The 19,375-nt window shown below is 44.4% G+C and overlaps 1 protein-coding gene across 8 annotated transcripts in view; it reads left to right on the forward strand.

Moving 5' to 3' along the window:
- Nucleotides 1-19,375, forward strand: part of TIAM1 (TIAM Rac1 associated GEF 1) — a 194,957-nt gene that overhangs the window by 82,085 nt on the left and 93,497 nt on the right. The window lies entirely within an intron of this gene.

Here is a 19,375-nt window from a genome sequence, read left to right on the forward strand (position 1 = left end):
TAAAGCATTTTCAGCAGGTATTTAAAGTTACGCTTTTATCAAATTCTCTTTAAAAATGTGTATTTGAATATGGGAAGATAAAAGCTTTTAGAAGGTTTTATTCCTCTTGGAGCTACTGATTCATTCTCTAAATGGCAATAAAATTTCTTGCCTTGCTGCAATCTGCAAAAAGGTGTTAGTCATATCTTAATGTTACTCAGAATTTGGTACAGAAGGGGAAGACAGCAACTTCATGCCTTCCTGGCAGCGCTTGCTTTTCGCTACCCTCTTTGCACCAGAAGGTACCAAAACCTGTTGCTGTGAGTTTGTTAGCAAAATTCTTAGGAGGTCTCAGAAATGAATACATTTGTGTGGAGGCCTGTCCAGCCTCTCCGTTCACCCGCTTTCTCAGCTCTTCACCTGAAGGGCTTTCAAAAGCTGGGAGCATTGGCCAAGTCGAGCTGGTGGGTGCTTGAGACCGGACCTGCTCCACTGCCCCTGGAGCTCAGTGAGGCTCTCAGTCGGAGCTCTCGAGAGGTGGAGGTTTGGGATGTTGTCAAATAAAAATAATTTATTGCTAAAGCTGGACCAAATTTCAGGTTTAGAGTCTCTAGTAGTGAAACTGATAGAGCAATAAGAGGATTATCTTCTTCTGACCTCTCTTTTTAAATCTAATAGATGAATGCTAGCAGCCAGGGATTCATATTCCACCATGCCTTACCTACAATTTATTGCAATATATTACCTCAAAGTAATTGAGTGGGTCCTACAAGTCTGTATATCAGACTAATTCTGTCCATCTCTTAAGGAGGTGCATATGACTCCTTTCCCTTCATTTTAGAGTGGCCTTTTATGTGAAGCAAAGTGATGTTGTGTTTTTTGATACTCTGATGAAATTATGTAGTGTTGAGACAGTCCCTTCTGTCTAATTAGATCTCTGTCACTACTATGTCACCTGCTTGAGCACTTCACCTATATAAATGGATTTATTCTGACTTTATTTCAGTGATACAGGAAAGTAATTTATCCATCTGTAAAGGGAGATTTGAGATGCAGGGAGATTTAAGTTACTTCCCTGTAAATCTGTGGAATTAAGTTTGAGAGTGGAGCCCTAATCTGGTACCTTCACTATAACATGCAGCCTTAGCTTAAGCCTAACAACTGAGTATACTCATAAACCTGTCAGAAAGTCTGGGTGCTGCATGCTGAAATTCTTGGCTTGCAATTGAACAGAATCCTCTAGAATTAAAATATTTAGAAAAAATGGGCCTCAACTTTAAAGGTACATGACCTTCTTTGAAAAACATCTCCCCTGCATCTGACCTGACTGTTCTCCTAAAATCTTGTTGAAATCATCAAAATAAGCAATGGTGCTAAGTGTAAGGAAAACAACAGGAACATGAACATGCCCAGTGTAAGTACTTCAGGTTATTTCATCAGGCTAATAACAGAAAATAGGTCTACCCAACGGGACAGCATTGTATAACACTGTTGAATTTTTTCAGCAGTACAGAATGTGATCTGAAATGCTACCTGTTAGCATTAGCTGTTTCACTGTAAATCGTGGATTTGAGGACTCGGGCTTTCTGATTGTTTTTGGCTGACTGTGATTATCTCAATAGTTACACTTGAAAGCTGCTATTTTATTTTCAGTATGACATTGTAATAGTGCTCAAAGGATTAAGCATAAATGTATGTGAAGAGCTTGATCCCTAAGAGTGTGAGGCAAAATCGTGTGCCTCGGCTGGGTTGTCATGATTCCATGTAGAAATTGAGAGGTTTTTTGACTAAGTGACCATTTATGCATCCAGCTTGTTGCAGACCCATGCAGATAGCCGTTTTCTTTGGGCTGTCATCAGGGTTGTGTATGCACATTGGATTGTACCATGGGAGTTGGGCAGCCAAGTCCTGAAGGCGTGAGGATGCCCAGAAGACTCAGCCAGTGCCATGTCCCTCTGGAAATGCCTGGAGGTCCGTAGGCCCCCCCAGGTGAGAGTTTCCCTGCTTACGGTGAGGTTTCCCTTGCGTCCTTCAGCACAGCTCATATTTGAGAACGCCAGTGGGGTTGATTTTCCTGTGCAAAGGGGATTCAGCTGCAGCACCAGACGGTACCTGTACATTGATATCACCTCATTTGTGTCTCTACAAAATCACAGTAGAACGACTTTTTTTGGTCTTGTTGCCAAAAAGGTTGTATGGAGACCAGAGTTTTAGAGGCATGAAGAAACCTAAACTCCCACTAGCTGAGAGGAGTTTGGGGTATGCAACGGAGTAGCCACAGGGCCATAGGATCCGGCCGGGGCAGCAGCCATGCGTGGAGCGCTCAGTCCTGAAAGCGGCGAAGAAAACGTAGCTAAGGGTGTTGTCTTCTTTAATAGCAAATTAAACTGGGCACTGAGTCACTGACTGCCCGCAGCCATCCACAGCGGTCCCCTATTGGAAGTTACCACCCCTGCAGCTGCGATGGTGAAATATGGCATTAAACCATATGGCTCAGCCTGTGCCCGAGTTAAAATCAGAGCAGTGTGCTTGGGTACACACATGGGGATGGCTTTAGCTACTGCACCCTAACCAGCCCTCCTGTTGATCTTTGATATCTTGCTAGTAGGTAAACACATTAAGACAGGGTGATGAAATCACAAAATGTAAGTGTGAGGAGAAAGGAGAAAATACTGTATTATCTACATTTTATATTAGTAAAATTTCATGTTAATAGTAATTTTGAACTTCACTTGAACTATGAGATGAAGTTCTTTTATTTGTTCTTGATGGAGCAAACACTACAGTGTTTTTCTTTGCAGCAGAGTAATCCATAAAGCTGTACCAGGTTTTTCCTCCAAGTCCTGTAGGTTATTCTTTTAATTAAAAATTGAATAAATTTAAGTGCTGTTTTTTTAGTAAGAGAGTGTTGAAAATATTCTAAATACAAATCTTTGCTAGTCCAACGCAAGACCATTTTAATTTAAAATCAACAAATGTTTCAGCTGGGTTTCCGTAGTGATTATTAGTTTTTAATTATTTCTGTCATTTTCCCTGATGAAAAATGGAATTATTACTCTTCTATTTCTAATTCTATTTACTGACTTGGCATGTAGAATTGCTTCCTGACTTCTTTCACAAAAGACACTGTAATCTCCTTGGAAAAGCTGGATGGCTTCATCTATGTTTCTTCATCTAAATGGATTTGAAAAATACTGGTAGAATTCTGAGGTTTTACTTAAGGCTTGTCTAAATAGCAACATATTAAGGTATTTAAGCATCAAGTTAGTTTCTGTGACATCAATCACAACTTTATGGTCAGTCTAGTCCAGATTGTCATGTTTGGTATCATGTTGGCTAAATTAAAATTTATAGTTAGCTGTCATGATATTGAATGTCATTTATCCTGATTTATTCTTCTCTATATGCATATTCAAACCCGTTCCAGTGCACATAGCCTGGGCTTTTGTGCAGTGGCTTTCAAAGTCCTTTGGTTAGTACATCCTTACAGCTGTTCCAGCAGAGGCGTGGATCCCTTAGAAGTCGTCAGTGGGCAGCGTGCTGCGTAGCAGCTGTGGCCCTGCTCTCCCAGTCCCCTCCTGCAGATTCCCAACAGGCTGTTGCAGAGACCACAGCTGAAAACCCACCGGAGAAGCGGCTGAGGCCTTTGAGCATATGAACTTGGGATATCACCCCTGTGCCATGGGCTAGGCTGGCCTTAGTGTTTCAAATTGTCGCTTGCATGCCTCCAGGTAATGCGAGAATGGTCTTTGAAATTATATGCTTTCAGTAGAAATTTTAGCAACATGTTACACTTGGCGCAAGCAAATGAATCAACCAAATTATCTGTGTTTTGGGGTTTTTTGTTTTACGTTATTACTAAAAACTGCGTTCACTGTTGTTCATTTTGTTATTTAATGCTTGCCTTAAATACAGGCTAAGTTAGAAAATACATACCGTAGGACACTTATCTGTTCACACCATGTGGCAATTTCCTACTATTTCTCTCAAACTCAATTAATGAATTAATCGGGTAAAATCACATACAGCTGACAAAATTCTTGCTGTTTCATTTTGATGGGTAGTGTCTTAAGTGATGTACACTGCGAGAAGATGTCTAAGTAGCATTCTTATGGGATCAACAATCCTTAATTCAATTTAGTCCAAAGTCGCTGGTTGACAAGTTAAACTGAGAGCTGTCCTCATGTCTCCATTAATCTTCATCTGAAAGTTCCCTGGAAAAATTGCTAGCCTGGGGATGGTTTCATTGCCGATAGGTGTGTTAGCAATCTTGCTTCGCATTGATCCGTGCTTCAAGCTGCTCACTTGAATTATGGGCTAATACTTTCTGGAATTCTGCATAATTTTAAAATCTTGTTTCTTTTAATAAAGTTACTTGTCAGGGTGATATCTGAAATAATGACCTTGGTGTAGCATTGTGGGACAATACTTCAGTCACGTGAGTGTTCGTATTTAAAAAAAAAAAAAAATCACTTGAGTGTAGTGGGAGCCAACTTACGTTACAGCAGTGCTGAGCTTTGCTCAGATCTGGTTATTGCAACATTTAAATACCTTCCTTGCAAGTGGACGTTAGATTTCCATGGGGGAAAAGAACATGGATTCTGGAAAACTTGCATAAACAAATTATACTTGGCAAGCAGGATGCTGCTCTGTTTTCTCTGCTTGTTAAAGGTTCCAGTAAAAAGGTCTCTTGATGATACAGAAATGTCCCAGAATATAGTTTTGGTTAGAAGAAGCTGGGAGCCAAAGCAGGGCCCTACCTTTTTACTTTGAAGCACCATCCCGCCTATGTTTGCATTTTCTGCATTTTTCATGATGTATTGAAAGAGAAATGTCAGGATAAGTTTCCTGAAAACAAAGGAGTGAATGAATAAAGCCTCTTTCTCTATTGTTCCCAAAACTGGTTACTGGCCTCCCCCCCCCAAGCCTTTTAGGCTGGGCTTTAAAAAGTAAACCCCAAACAATACAGTAAAAGCCAAAGCGCCAGAGCAGGTGTTGCCCACTTGTTCAGACAAGTATAGGACTCGTTTCCTTCTCAAAACGTGGTTACAAGCCAGGTTTTAAGGAGAAAGATCAAAATGGAACTATTGAGCATAAACTTAGAAAGTTGGCCCCTGTCCTAAAATTGTGTGTTTATGCACGGTGTTGTAAGAAGAACAGGTTATTAACCTTGCTGAGCTCCTGCGAGCGCACATAAATCCCCACACAAAACTGTCCTAGAGTATTCCCAGCATTTCTGCTGAAAATTAATTGCAGACCCTTTCCTTTCCCCTCCTGTTCCAATATTCTGGATCTTGTTAGCTGCCTTTTCTCAATGCTTCATGCCTCAAATTAAGCACCAGCTTCTATGAATGGCTCAGAGATGCACTTGTATTACTCGGCAGAGAGTTGGCATTACCTTCTGCCTGCCCACAACTAAATTATTCTTGTGAATATTTTTGCCTGCCATCTTACGCATCTCCATGTTGCAGTGTTGGTTAGTGCCATCCAGGTAGGGGGTTTTCAGCATTTTTGTAGATGCTAAAAAAAATGGTTGCAGCGTGTTGGGTGCCTGCTTCCTCTGGGTGCCACAAGAGTTATTTGACCGAATGCCTGAACCTGGGATCCCAGCAGCCTGGGATGTGCTCGGATGCACGTTTGGCCGAAGCCTCCTGTTTCTCCTGTGTAAACAAACGCTTATTTTTCTTAATTTCACCTCTATGTTCAGATTTCACTGGGGCATTTTTCCTCGTTGGTATGGGAGCCATCAGCAAAGGCCTCTGCCTAATTTGCTGGTGGGGCCAGGGGAAGTTGCTTCCCTTGAAAAGTTCGAGGTGCCCATTGTGTAAAATGTTTTGCAGCTCATGTTGTGCTGGGAAAAGTACATGGCAGGGCAGACTCTGCAAGCTGGAGTGGAAAGATACCTTGCAAAACTGATTATACATTCCTTTTCATGGCTGCTTTTTTTTTTTAAGAGGCAGATATTATGTTCAGGCATGTTAAAACCTGTGTGAAAAGCGATAATCAAGTGCTTACCTCCTTTCCCACAGCTGGGTGTAGATAAGACACACCAGACCTCTTGTCTGGCTTCTTTTGTTCGCAGCCCTCTCCCGTGGGGGCTGCTGCACGGCCTCTGGTTTGAGACAGGGAGAGGTGAGGTGTTTGGGGGGCAGTTTGCCTCTTTTCCTCTGCCTGTGGTGCACAAGCAGCCCTGATACCCGTGAGCAGCGTGGTGCCCATCCATGTCCCCATCCCAGGGGTCTGCACCCCCCTCTCACCACGGTGCTTGCTCTTGACCCCTAAGTTGCCAGGCCAGTGGTGCACGGGGTCCTTTCCCTGCCCCATCACCCTATCCCAGGGAATGAGGTCTCTGCCAAAAACCATCTTCTTTCCCCATTCCTCCATCTAGTGAAATCAGTAAGACTTTTCAAGGTAAAGCAAAACTCATGGCGAATGGGGGTGGTAGAAATTGGCCTCAAGCCACGTTTCCAGCCATTGCTGTAGTAGTTTATTTGTTCCATTTCAAAACCGTTGCAGACACGGCTGGTTTAAATTACTTCTCCCTTGCGACCTGCTGTGCTGATAAGTGGTCAGATGAAACTGTATCCTGTGTATTAATTGGTGCAGTGGGATTTCGGGTGATGCTTGAAGGAGCGTCATTTGTGTTTTTAACATTAAGTTACTCCTCAAATGTTTTTATCATCTTTAAAAGGGATTTACTGCCTGTGTAGGTAATTGTTAAACTAATAATTAAACCTGAAACGGACCCTGAAAGTTGGTGAATCTGTCTGAAATTCTGCAAACAAAGGAAGCCCGTCAGGTCTCTGTATCTTTTATAAATATAAGCCTCCGGAACCAACGAACCGACAGAAATCCCACAAAAATGTTACAGTTAATGGGCTTACTGTTTGCTGCACTATGTAAGATTGCAGAAATACTGGTAGCTAATTGCAACCTTACAGATGTCACCAAGAGGATGGTATAGCGGATTCTACAGCCCATGAGATGGGCTGAAAGGAGAGATGATTTTTCTCTAGCTTGCGCTGCCTTCATTTAGCTCTCAAAAGCTTAGAGCAATGAACGCTTTTTGCAGGGGAACCAAGGGTGTTTGGTTGCTTTTTGGGTACGCTGCCTGAAAGTAGCTGCTGTGGGAATTTTAGGTATTTAAAAAATTTTATACAAGATGTTAACAAGGGTGTTTTCAAAATGCTTACTGTGAGTTTCCTTTGAAGCACGCTTTTTTTTTTTTTTCAAACGGGAAAGTGAGATGTGCTGCTCTGGGACTCCTACCTGGGGCGATGCCGGGAGCTGGCACCTGGGGAGAGCGGCAGCGCTGCCTGCCACCACCTTTGCTTCATCCTCCTCCTTCTTCTCCAGCTGACTGGGGCCCTTGGGTCTCCTGGGCCAAAGCAGGGAGATGGGAGGAGAAGGAGCCTTCCCCGCAGCCCAACCGTGGCGGGACAGCCCTGGAGAGAGGCTGTAAAGGCTCAGGCACAGCCCAGCTGGTGAGGGGACTGCAGGCCACAGAAAAGGGTGCTAAAAATGACCTCTGAGGAAATGGTTTTTAGAAAGGACAGAGAAATAACATCTTGTTTCTCTGAGATTTTTTTCCATTCTTTGCTCCCTTTTGCCTTTTTCTTTTTGGTGTGAAAGTAACTGCATGAGGTGAAGAAGAATTTCCCATTGCAGTTCAGAAACAGCAGAGGCCGGGCTAAGCTTTTTGGCTTTGTGTGCGACTCTTCAAACCTCATTACTTCTTCGAGGGCCTGATCCAAAGCCCATTGAATTAATTTTCCACTGATTTTGCTAAAGCTTTTGGGCCGGGCCCAAAGCAAGGTGTTTAAGAGAGCTGCTGCTTTCTTGCAGGTGGGAGGGCTTGGATCGCTCGTGTGGCGGCTTGTTCCGAGTGAGGCCGATATGCATAAGCTCCTCAGCTTCCTTTTGAAGAAAAGGATGGTGTCAGCACTATGGAGGGAGACACTTTTTTCTTCCCCTGACAGACGTGAGGGTTTCTGCCCACCCTCAGCGCAGCCAGAAGCTGGCAGCCTCACAGACTGACAGCCGTCGGCTGCAGTGTCACAGGAAGGAGAGTGTCTGCGTTGCTGCGTGTTGCAATGACTGGAGGCTCCTTGGAGCAGCCCAGGTTTTGCACAACAGGGGCCAACGGAGAAGAGAGTGGCTTTCCCCTCCTGGCTAGCTGAGAGCACCAGGGCTGGCGGAGGAATGAAGAAAGGCATCGCATTGCTGAGGGCAGGTGCAGGCGTGCGGTGCAGCAAGGCCAGATATGTGTTAACAGCACATCGCTGGTGTGGTGCACCAACACAGCCTCCTCGCAGTTGTACAAAGCCTTCTTCATGTGGCTGGTGCTTATGGCAGCAAAACAGTGCTTTTGCTGGAAGAGCTTATTCTAAGCTTGTTTTCCTTTGGGGGAAAAAAAAGTGTTACTGTAAGTCATGTCACAGTTTTGCTCCTATAACTTTATTGCAGTGGCCTCTCCAGGCATAATCGGAGGTCACGCTCGATCAAAGTTGTGACTGACATAGCTGTGCTGCTGAATACTTGTAATGTAGGTCTGGCCTGAGTCTTGAGACTGAGCTTAGATTCCTGCTCTGCACAGAGCTGTCTTCCCTCATTTAATGTACAGGGGGTAACTTTTTTGCAAAGATTTTGTAGGATTTGAGTTGGTTGAAAACTCTAAATGATAAAGTGCAAAACACTGGCTTTTTCCCCCCCCTTCCTCCTCTTTTCATTTAGGTATGTCAGCTCTGAGAAGTGGTGGAAAAAACCAAGTAAACAAGAGGAGGAGGGAACTGCATTTGAAATGTTTTGATTTCCCTCATGGGTGACTTGAAGGGATGTGCAGCCCATCGATGCTGAGTGGCAAGGCGATCTTTTAAGATGGGGAGACTGTCTCTGATGGCAGAATGTCCAGAGGTCACCAGAGCATCTGTGGGACAGACTCTGTACAAGCGATCTGAAAACTTCAACAGTAAAGACCTCTGAACCAGAACAAAGAATATTGTCTTTCAAGAAGAGATGCAAAGGCTGGTGCAAGCACTGAAAACCGAGGAACCTTTGTTTAGCTCAGTTGTAAAGGTGTCCTTTGCTTCTCTCTTTTGGCCCCTTTTTAAAGGGGTTCCCTTTAAAATTCCCTTTTATAATGGTAGTAGACTCTTGTCTTTGAGGTATATCCACTTACTGCAAAAAACCAAAACTTAATCCTTCTGCCCTAGATCTGTGGGGTCAGCGTGGAGGTATGGTGAGGCTGTGGCTACTGGTGGAGTGGAAGGCATGGGGGAGTCATGTCTCCTGGTGGCTTTGGCACAAGAGGCAGGAACAGTGGCTTTCAAGAAGACTGAAATTCAGACTCCTTGATATTATTTTTAACACCCGTTTGAGTAAAAACCACTTTATCCAGTAACACAGTGGGGGCTGTGTGCAATACAGGCAAAAACAGTGCTGGGAAATTATTGGGAAAGTGTGGTCTTTCCTGCAGTTTGAGATCGCTCCTTTTGTCAGACAGATGCCATTTACATGAATTCAGGAACTGTTGTGAGCTCAGGTGGGCTGAATAATTCACTTTTAACACGGGCATAGGTGAATACGGTCAGTGTGCCCGCAAATACACCGTGTACATTTACTGCAGTTTTTATTTTCATTTGGGCTGGGAATGATGCCACAGAAAATATCAGTAGTTTTCTCAGCTACTAAAATCATCTACCACTCTTTAAATTTAAAGAGGAAACTGGTTATTTTCTCTTAGGACTGTTTTGGGCCACATACCGATGCGAGGCATTGAAATGATGGGATGACACTTACTACTGTTGAAAATATCAAGTGCTGTGTAGATTTACTGTGTCTTCATTTGGTGGTGTGGCTGGTATTTCACCAACCTGGCATTTTCGAAGAGGTGCAGCTATTGTTTTGTGAGATGTTTGCATTTCTAATGCATAATTTAGAATACCTTAAAAAAAATTCCACTTAAGCATTTTATAATATCTTAACACTGTATAATGTTTCGTTTATGTGACTATCCCCCGCAGTAACTGCCACAGGTAAGAAAAATATTCTTCATATATATATTAAGGCAGAACATTTTATTAGTGACCTTCTTTTATAAAAAAGGCATTGAAGCAGAGCTGACAGTAAGCAGTTTTCCACCAATGCTCTGGTCATGCTTCAGTCAGGCAGCATCTGTAGCACTCTCTCTAATAAATAGCTCTACCAGGTGACTTTCCAGTAATGTTTCACTTTGGGCTAGGCAATCAGTTTTTCTTTTTTTGGTGAATGGTTTATTCACTGAAATGTGGTTTGTGAGTTTGGGGCAGCTAAGAAACTCTGGAGCTGGTTATAAGCTGCAGAGGGCCACGGTCAAGTGATACTGTGTCGATGGAGCTCTCAAGCAGGATTAGGCAGACACGTGGCAAGATGCGAGGCTCTGAACGATTGCTACAACCACAGATTTTACTTAAACTTAATTTGTATTTTCAATTGGAAACCTAATTTTCCAGATGTATCAATAAAATAGAGAAAAAGTGGCTTCCCCACCCTCACCCCTGCATGCGTGCACACACACCCGCATGCTCCTCTCCATCCTATACCCAAGATGGTGTCAATCCACCAAAACTAGGGAGGCGCAGATGAAAGTCCGCTGTCTGGTGAGCCTAAAATGTTCATTTTCCACTTCTCCTGTGAGAGACACCTTTGCAGGAGGCTTTCTTGAGTTACTGCATTATTGAATGCTCCTGGAACAGTTGTCCTCAGTTTGTCTTGTAATAAGTTGCTTATGGTTTTCATAGAAAGTGAGAGCTTGGTGCTGGAAAATTCCCATCTAGGATTTGGAACACCTCTTCATGCTCCTCCTTTGGTGATACTTCTTGAACCGTTTTCAAAAGAAGGAGAAAACTGAAGCTGCTTTTGGCAGTCTGCTCTGTAGGATGTTAGGAGCTCAAAGGTACAAGACCCGCAGCTGGGCAACCATCAGTGCTGGCTTTGCACAGCTTACAGGTAGCTTGTGTGTGCCAGCAGCAACTTTTTACCTTTATTGACCATAGTTTGCAAAGGCAGAGGAGAACTTGAACCGACTACTGGGCCTGCCAAACTATGGACTATTAGCCCAGCTTCATCAATATATTACTTTTTTCAGATTTCTCAGAAAGAGCTTGAGTTTCACACCTTTTGAAAGGATGAGCTCTCTCCCTTGATGCAGCTACAGTCTCTGAATCCCACCAAGGCTGGTCAGTTCATGAAATCCAGGGCAGTAATCATCACCTGAGCAAGCCAGCTGGATCCACTGGGGTTGCTAGTGTGCAAAGCTGCCTCTCTGCTACACGCTTGTGTCCCATTTGACTACGTATTAGTTATTCTAAAGGCAAGATTTAATCTGTCCAGGAGAAGTTATTGTGCAAAACTTGCATAGTCTTCAATCCTTGTCCATTGAAACGTTTGAGAGAGAGATCACCCTGGCTTACTCCTTCATCTCCCAGGGCCAGCACCAGTCATGCTGGGATGGTGGGGACCTGCCTATTTCGCATTGCTCTTGTCCTGGGAGATCCCACGCATACACTGGGGACTGGCTGCTTTTAGGCAGGACTCCCTGCTCGAGCCGAGTACCTGTCTTGAGGCCATTTGTGAAGGGGGGAGGAAGCAGGAGAAAGGCACAGTCTATTTTGACCTTGCCTTACTTGTTTTGTCAGGATGAAATGGCTATGAATACAACCATTTTAATTGATTTTTTTTTTTAACCTACCCTTTTCTGCCCATGAACATAAATCATGTCCTTTTGCAGCATCTTGTTTTGCCACATGAGACAGTCCTGTTGTTTTCACCTCTGAGTGAAGCTCTACGCTTCATTGTGTCTGCCTTGCTTTTCTTGAAGGTAGTCTGGCCTGTGTTAACCTTTGCCATGGATGATGAGGATTGTGCGTGTTATTCCAGATGAGGTCAGTGGTCTTCTGTGGCAGCATTCACTCCTGTTTCTGCTGGGCAAGTCTTGCTTGGTGCATCTTTTGATTATATTTGCTTTTTTGTCACTTTTATCACATTCATGGCTTATGGTCCTCTGGGATCAATACAAAAGGTCTGTTCTCTATTGTGACTTTTTCTAGCTTTGTGTCCTTAGCACAAATCACTGGTACATCTTTTTCTTTGTGCATCCTCATTGAAAGCCTTAAAAAACCTGGTCCCTTGAGCCATATAATTCTCCTTTCAACACAACCTCTTTGCAAAGTTTCTTATGCATATCATAACTCCTACAGTTTTCATCATCTTCAGCTTAATTAGTAGTCTCCTGGAAGCATATCTTCTGCCCTTTCCTCCCCTGGAAAATGGGTCATCTTGTTGCAGAAAGAGATCAGATTTGATTTCCCATTTCTTCCCATGCCATTCCCTGTTCCTTCTCTCCGATGCGCTCTCCAGCCTTGTGTGCTGTTGAGGCCAGACAGATGGGTGTGTTCTTGCAGGGGTCACTTGTTCTCCAGTCTGAGGCAGGACCCCGATCTGCAGGTTTTACTATAAAAATTCTTGCCAGTATCCCTGTGGTTGCTTGCACCACTTCTCTCATAGTTTTAGGATGCAGATTCAAAACTCCTGCTGACCGGCACGTTGTAAACTCTCTGAATTTTGCTCCTCAGATACCTCAGACGTGGTGATTCACATGCCTTGCTCCCCCATGCCGTTACTGAAAGTGAAGGCAAAAACATTCATGTTATTTTAAGGCCACACTCAGAGCTGATGGGTTTCAGCTTTCCATCATGAAGTTACTTTAGGCTGACTTTTGATAGTTCTGGCTTTTCCTCTCAAAAACATTTGCTGATCAGCCCGTTTCCCCACTCCGTGGCAGGGCTCTGTGCTCCCTGCCTGCATCTTCCCGGGGCAGGGACTCACCCCCTGAGCCCAATGGGTGTCTTCCCCTGGGATTACCATCCCTCATGGGTTTTGCCCCCTCTTAATTAGAGAAACAACACCCAGCGTGTGGCCTTTGGTGTTGTGTGTTCCTCCTGCTGGGGAAGAGCTTTCAGCAGGAGCTGTGTCAGGAGATGTGATGTACGAGTTGTGACTAAAACTGATAAACCCAGATAAACTTAACTGCGGTGTGGATACATCTCTGTGATGGTGTTTGAGTGATCAGGTTCTGTCAGGACGTGCAAGATAAAATCTGAGTGCTTAATTTAACTTTGACAGTGGCAAGCTGGTACAGACCAGCTGAGTTTTGCATGAATGTTTTCTTTTTTTCCTGTGTGCTGGAGAAATGGCGAGGGCTTATACTATGGTAATGCCAGGCTGAGAAACCTGCTCTGCTGCGGTTGGTATCATCGCGCTAGGTGAAAACAGCAGCCATTTGGTCATATGCTTGCTTGCCTTTCTTTCCTCCCAGGCTCTGAATAAACAGTAGTTATAGTTCCCAGTGTCAGGTTTTGTGAAGCACAGCTGCTTCTTCACCTGGGGCTCCTTTTTGTTTCTCCCATCCTCTCCAGCGGCCCCGGCGGGAGCACTCAGTGCAGGCTGAGGCTGGTAGTCCTGTTTTTTTTGGCCTGGGTGAACTCCTGGCTCAAGCATCTCCACCTTGCCCTATCCCACTAACATCTGGAGATGCCAGAGGAACCTGGCCATGGGGTCACTGACATGCCAGGCAATAACGCTCTCTTATTTTCAGGAAGCGTGGGATGTTTAACATGTGCTTTCTGCCAGGTAAACGTGGCTTTTCTCCTTAGAGTCACCCAGTACCCTTTTAAATTGGGAGTATGGCCATCTTGGGTCTTTCTGCAGTAGATGAGAGCTCTATATTCATGCTTCACAGAGAGGAAAGGAGCTATGGGGAGTCTCCCTGGCTTGTCCAAGGTGGCATAGGAGGCAGGCTACCAGGCAGGAATTGAGCCCTGCTCTGCAGTGCTGCAGCTTGTTGGCCTCTCTCTATCCTAGCCCAGTGCAGTGGCCTTGGCAAACAAGTTCAGTGAAGACTGAATCTTGCAATCCTACTTGATTTAAAAGTAGGATCTCATGGAGAGAGATGGTGGTACGAAAACTTCTAGAAGGCATGCTATAAACTTAAATGGACTTCCTCCACTTCACTCCTTTTCTTTATTATACTTCCTTTTCAGCCTCATCCCAGAAGCTGTTGTTACTTTTACGTCCTTTCCACTAATTATACGGCATACCTTGTAATGATTTTGTACCTCAGTGAGGTACCTCATTCTCCGTCAGAGAGAGTGAAGCCAAAATGTGAAAGCTACCCTGATCGTGCAGTTGCTCGAGTTTAATTTGCTGCCTGTTTTTCCATAGACCTCTGGAATCCCTCCCCAGTACTTAAGTTGGGGTATCTAATTTTAGATACTTGTCTTCGTATCTCAGGCACCATCTTAATGATCTGCGTGAGGTCTTTGGCATTGCTCAAAAATCAGATTACTTACCTCTGGGCTTAAATGAGGATATACACTAAACGCTTCCTCTCCAATTCCCCGTCCCCCAATTATCGGCCTTAATTTTTTTCCGCAACATTTTAATCCTTTACATCCTGCCTGCAATGGCTTCCTGGTCACTCAAGCCAAGGGTTTCAATTTTTATTGCTGGAGACTGTGACATTGGGTGGTGGTTCTGTGCGTGCATGGTCCACTATGTCCCGCTTTGCTTCTCCTTTCTCCCTCCTTCAACTGCCCATCCTCAGCTGGTCAGTGAGGGCTCTGATGGATCCATTCAGGGCTCTGTCTCCTGATCTGAACATTTTCTCATTATGTCTAAATAAAGTTTTTGATTTTTTTAATGCCTTTGGCATGTCCCATCCTTATTGTGTATCAGCAGTTCTCTGCTCATTTGGCAGAAGCAAAAAGCCATTTTCAAGCAAAGTGTAATAACAATAATGCATAACCTTAAGGTAAATAAACAAACCACACTTTATTTTTATTTCAGCTGCATTTTGGGCATCCTTTTTCTTTTTTTAAGTAACACATAAATGCACACACAGTCCTTGTAGCTACCTTTCTCATTCTTGTTCTCTGTGGAGGCCAAGTGGGCTCTTTCTTCCCTGCAGCTCCCACCTGGCTTTGTGCTGCAGCACCCTGGAGCGGGTTATAAAACCCCTCTGCTTCCCAGGACGCGGTGTGCAAGCTACTGTTTGTCTACCCCACAGGCTCCAGGGAGTTGCCCTTGTGGCTTCCCATAGATTTGCTTATGTCTGATGATCTGAAATTAGAATCCTTTCCCTGCTTTGCCCTTTTCTGTAAATGTGTAAAACCCTGCAGATTTCCCCCAGGGAAGAGAGGGGGATTTTCCCGCCATTAAAAATAAAAGGGAAGGGAAGGAGAAAGACTTAAAACATGTTCAGATACTTATAAAAATGATTAAAAACCAAACAAACCCACAACTGTGTGAATTATTCACGTCCCCTCCTATAAATATAGAAATGCCGAAGAGGGCGCTTTCCCTTGGGCTACCTGCTCTTCTCTTCCATTAATTTATTACCAGGGCCCCATGGTGCTTTGTCAGTGCCATGTGTCTGTTTTTGTTTTCTTTAGCCATGATTTGGGGATGGCTGACTGTTGGTTATATGGAGGTTTTAGGTCTCCTGATGGACCTCCCTCCCTCCTTTCCTCTCTTTTTGCCCTTTCTTCCCTCCCTTAGAAATTCTCATAGGTGTGGTGCTACAGCTGGAGGAACAAGGCTTCCCACATCTTTCCTTTATGAGTTCTCCACAAAGAGAATGTGGGTTTATTTTTGTTTCCCCTCCTCTTCATCTGGAGCAATAACCCAGCATTGTTCTCCTAACCATGACAGACATGAAGGTTGCTTGTTAGTGAGACGTTTGCAAAGAGGTGGTGCAATGCCAGCTCTGCTGTCCGATTCTTGTGGACCTGCGGATGGTCCCACCAGCCTTGTCTGGATGGTCGTCATTGTCAGACTTCAGTTTCAGGAGCAGCCGTTCTCTTTGACAGGTAGTATAAGCTGTGGTTGGCTTAAAATTACTTTTTCTTGCAAATGAAAGCTTTCTGTGAAATTTTATATGTCATAAAAAGAAAATGCAAAAAGGAGCATGTTTGTTATTTATTTTCACTGGTTTAGAAGTCAGCTGGCTTCTGCAATCCACTAGACTTGGTCTTAGAGCTCAGTGTCGTATATAGTTTCAGTGACGAGAACAGGGAATTCTGGAGCGTTTGAGTTACATTTCTGAACCCATGCGTGCACGCAGCCCCATCATGGAAAGCCCTCTCAGACAAAGATCTGGGCATAGAGCAGCCTCCAACCAGCCACCCACCATCTCCTGTGGGTTGCATTGTTCCATTTTGTAGAGAGCAGCCCAGGGGTATGGGATGGGGAGAGCCAGAGTTGTCAGGGCACCAGGACCCTGGAGCATACTAGAGCATTTACCACCTTCTCAGGGTAGGTGATTTGATTGATTTCGGCAGCAATTCATATTAACTAGTGGTAATAAAGGCTAACAAAATGTGGCCTCCAGTTACAAATAAAGAGCCTGATTCTCCATTTCAGAAGACAGGATCGAACACTGGAGTTACAATGGTGTGAAACTGGGATCGTGGGTGGGGAATACAGCCCAGAGCCACTGATTAATATTAAATAGTTTCTGTATGAAATTACTACTGCTTTCTGTCTACCTATATGCGCCCTGACGGTTTATGGCAGAATTACTGGGGGCCTCTCAAAGCTGGATGAAGAGGTGCTTAATGACCAACTGATCTCACATCTGCAGTTGCATTTGGACTCTGACAAAAACAATGCATCATAAGAACAAAAAATAAAAATAGAATTGAAAGAGAGCTGTCGTTCTTCTAGCCAACTTTTTGTGTTCACTGGACAAGGGGATATACTTGCATGCCGTTTTTTCCTTGCTGGAAAGGAAGGGTTCTGCTTTGAAAAGGCAGCTTTTAGAAAACTGCAGCTTCCCTATTTTTCATCTGTTAATGTTCATGTCAGGTGTCCACAAGCAAAAAGAAAACAGGTGTGCTGTTCTTTTTCCTAATGTCTTGGTATTGTAGACTCCTCCTAGCATGTGGAAGTCAAACCTCTCTTTGCTCTACCTAGAATCACAGGTCGCAGATGTGATGAATAACAAGATGCTCTTTTAATATATACCGCTTCCCAACTATGCGTGCATTTAATCCATTCATGGTGGTTTTCTGTGAGCCTCCTCCGTTTGGAATGACTTAAGTTGCTGTGTGATGAGCCCTGTGGGAGCTCCTTGGCCTGATTTTTCAAGGCGCTGTTTTGTGGCTATGAAATAAATACAGCTGTGCTACTTCCAAACCTTCAAAGAACAAGAGGAGTTGCACTGACGTATGTAGACATTGGCACACACGCATGCATACATGCATCATAGATGCATGTGTGTGTGCATGCATGTTTGCAGGAATCAGCCCTAAGACTGAATATTTTATCTTGAGCATGGAAGTTCGAAAATCTTTATCTGACACTTCTTTTTAAACCAGATGAACTGTTCCACGTGTTACTGTTTACAACTGTCCATCTACCCTGAGAACGGTTACTGAGGAGTTACTGGTGGTCTGAACATGTGGTCAGCTTTCCCCTCAGTCAGGTTCCACTGACAGAGTAAATGCCCCCTGTGCACGGAAGGGCTCTGTGCTGGGAAGCAAGCCAAGGGGCTGTGCTCGTGTTTGCTTCTGCCTTTCCTCCTGATGGAGGAGCATGGGCATCCCCTTTTGCTAAGACCCTGTTGGAGGGAAGTCCTTGTCCGAGGCTGCTTCGGCACTGCAGACCCTCAGAATTTCTGCTGCGGCAGAGCGTGGGCTGTTGGTGTGAACTGGGAAGCACGGAGGCAAGGACCGTTCCGGTGTGTATTAGTGGCAGACAGAGAGGTATGAAAAACTGATGTTCTTCTCCAAGTTATAAAAGTCAATAGGAACAAACATTTTCAGAAAGTAATCTGTGGGTAATGATAAATCCTTCTCTTCTGGAGGAGCTGTGTGTGCACAATACTCATCTCTTTGTGGCAAAGGATATTGCCAGCCCGTCTGATGTACTGGAGTGTAGTGAGGATTTGGATAATCCGGTATCCAGTTGTCAATGTCCGCTTTGGGTCTTCCCACCTTTTTAACAAATGAGTGCAAGAAGAATAACTTTTGTCAGAGGAGCACAGATGGCGTGGGGAGTGGGTGATGTCTTAGTTGGATTCTCACAGAAGTGACCAGAGTTCACTTCAGCCTGGAGCAGATTTTTCTGAATTACAAACTCCCGAAAAGCTGCTTCAGGATGGAAAATTTGATAAAATGCTCGACCCCATCTGTTTTTTTCTTCTTTTGGGCAAGTTTTCTGGGGCAGCAGCAGGCGCATCTGAACTAAGGTGGTTACAATTCCTTTTTCTTTGGAGGTGAGGATGCACAGTGCAGGGTTGCTTGTCATGCGGTGGATGCAGGTGGAAAGCCTCTTGCCTGTAGGACCTCGTTTGTCAGCAAGAATCCCGTCTGGCAAATTATTGGCAGCTGGCATGGTAATGAGTCCATTTCAATATAAATGAGCTTCATTTTATTAATTCCTGCCAGCTCCTGAGTAATTCATGAACTGCTTTTCAGATCTCAACCCACAGCTTGGGGGATGAGAGAAAGGATAGGTGGGGAGTGGAGAGGGGAACATGAAGGAGGAGAAAGAAAATGAGAATGTTTTTATTTTAGAAAGGAGCCGGTGACTCTCATCTCTTTTGAGAATCCAGCCAAGATTGAGGATCACAATTTCCCCACCAAGCAACTCTAATAACATGAAGGGCATCAATAATCTCTTCCAAGGTTTTTGTTCCTTGAGATATTTGGGAAAGTTTATAACTCTCAAAACTCTGTGTGCAGTGTTGAGTTATCAATTCAACTGCTGGTGTTTGGCTGGGAGAAGGGGGACTTGGGTGGCTTGAGAGCTGGCTTAGGCAGAGCACCCAGTCTTCTGGTGAGTTTGTGGTTCTTGGTATCTCACAGGACTGGACCTTGAGCTGGCATACTTGCAAGGGAGCTTGCCAGTGGTATCAGGCCAAGAAAGGGCTGGGATTTGGTACCTGTGCGAGTGTACACGTGTATGTAACTTGAGAACTATGCTTATGACTTGTCTTAGGCCTGAATAGGTGCAGACTGGTGAATGCAATTAACCCAACAATCCTTTCACCATGCACAAAAATGCATGTAAAGGCTCTGCCCTACATGCGTGATTTGCCCTTGAAAAATGTTAATGAAAACCCTGCTCGGGTAACAGCCCTTTCTGTAAATTAGTCTGTGCAGAGAAACCTCTTCTGAGGTCTTCCAGTTTCAGGCCTGTTCCCTGGCCAGTTGGATTCCCCCTTGCTGCCAGAAGTTAAACCCTGGTTTACTGGAAGGTGCCTTTCTTGGCAGTCGTCTTCAGACGCAGGTGTGGTTTTGGACCTGAGATTTTCTGTCCCTGCCTGAGACAGACTGTCCTCAGCAGGGGCATGTTA

Source organism: Phalacrocorax aristotelis, chromosome 1 (assembly GCF_949628215.1).
Source record: "Phalacrocorax aristotelis chromosome 1, bGulAri2.1, whole genome shotgun sequence".
Classification (NCBI taxonomy): Eukaryota; Metazoa; Chordata; class Aves; order Suliformes; family Phalacrocoracidae; genus Phalacrocorax; species Phalacrocorax aristotelis.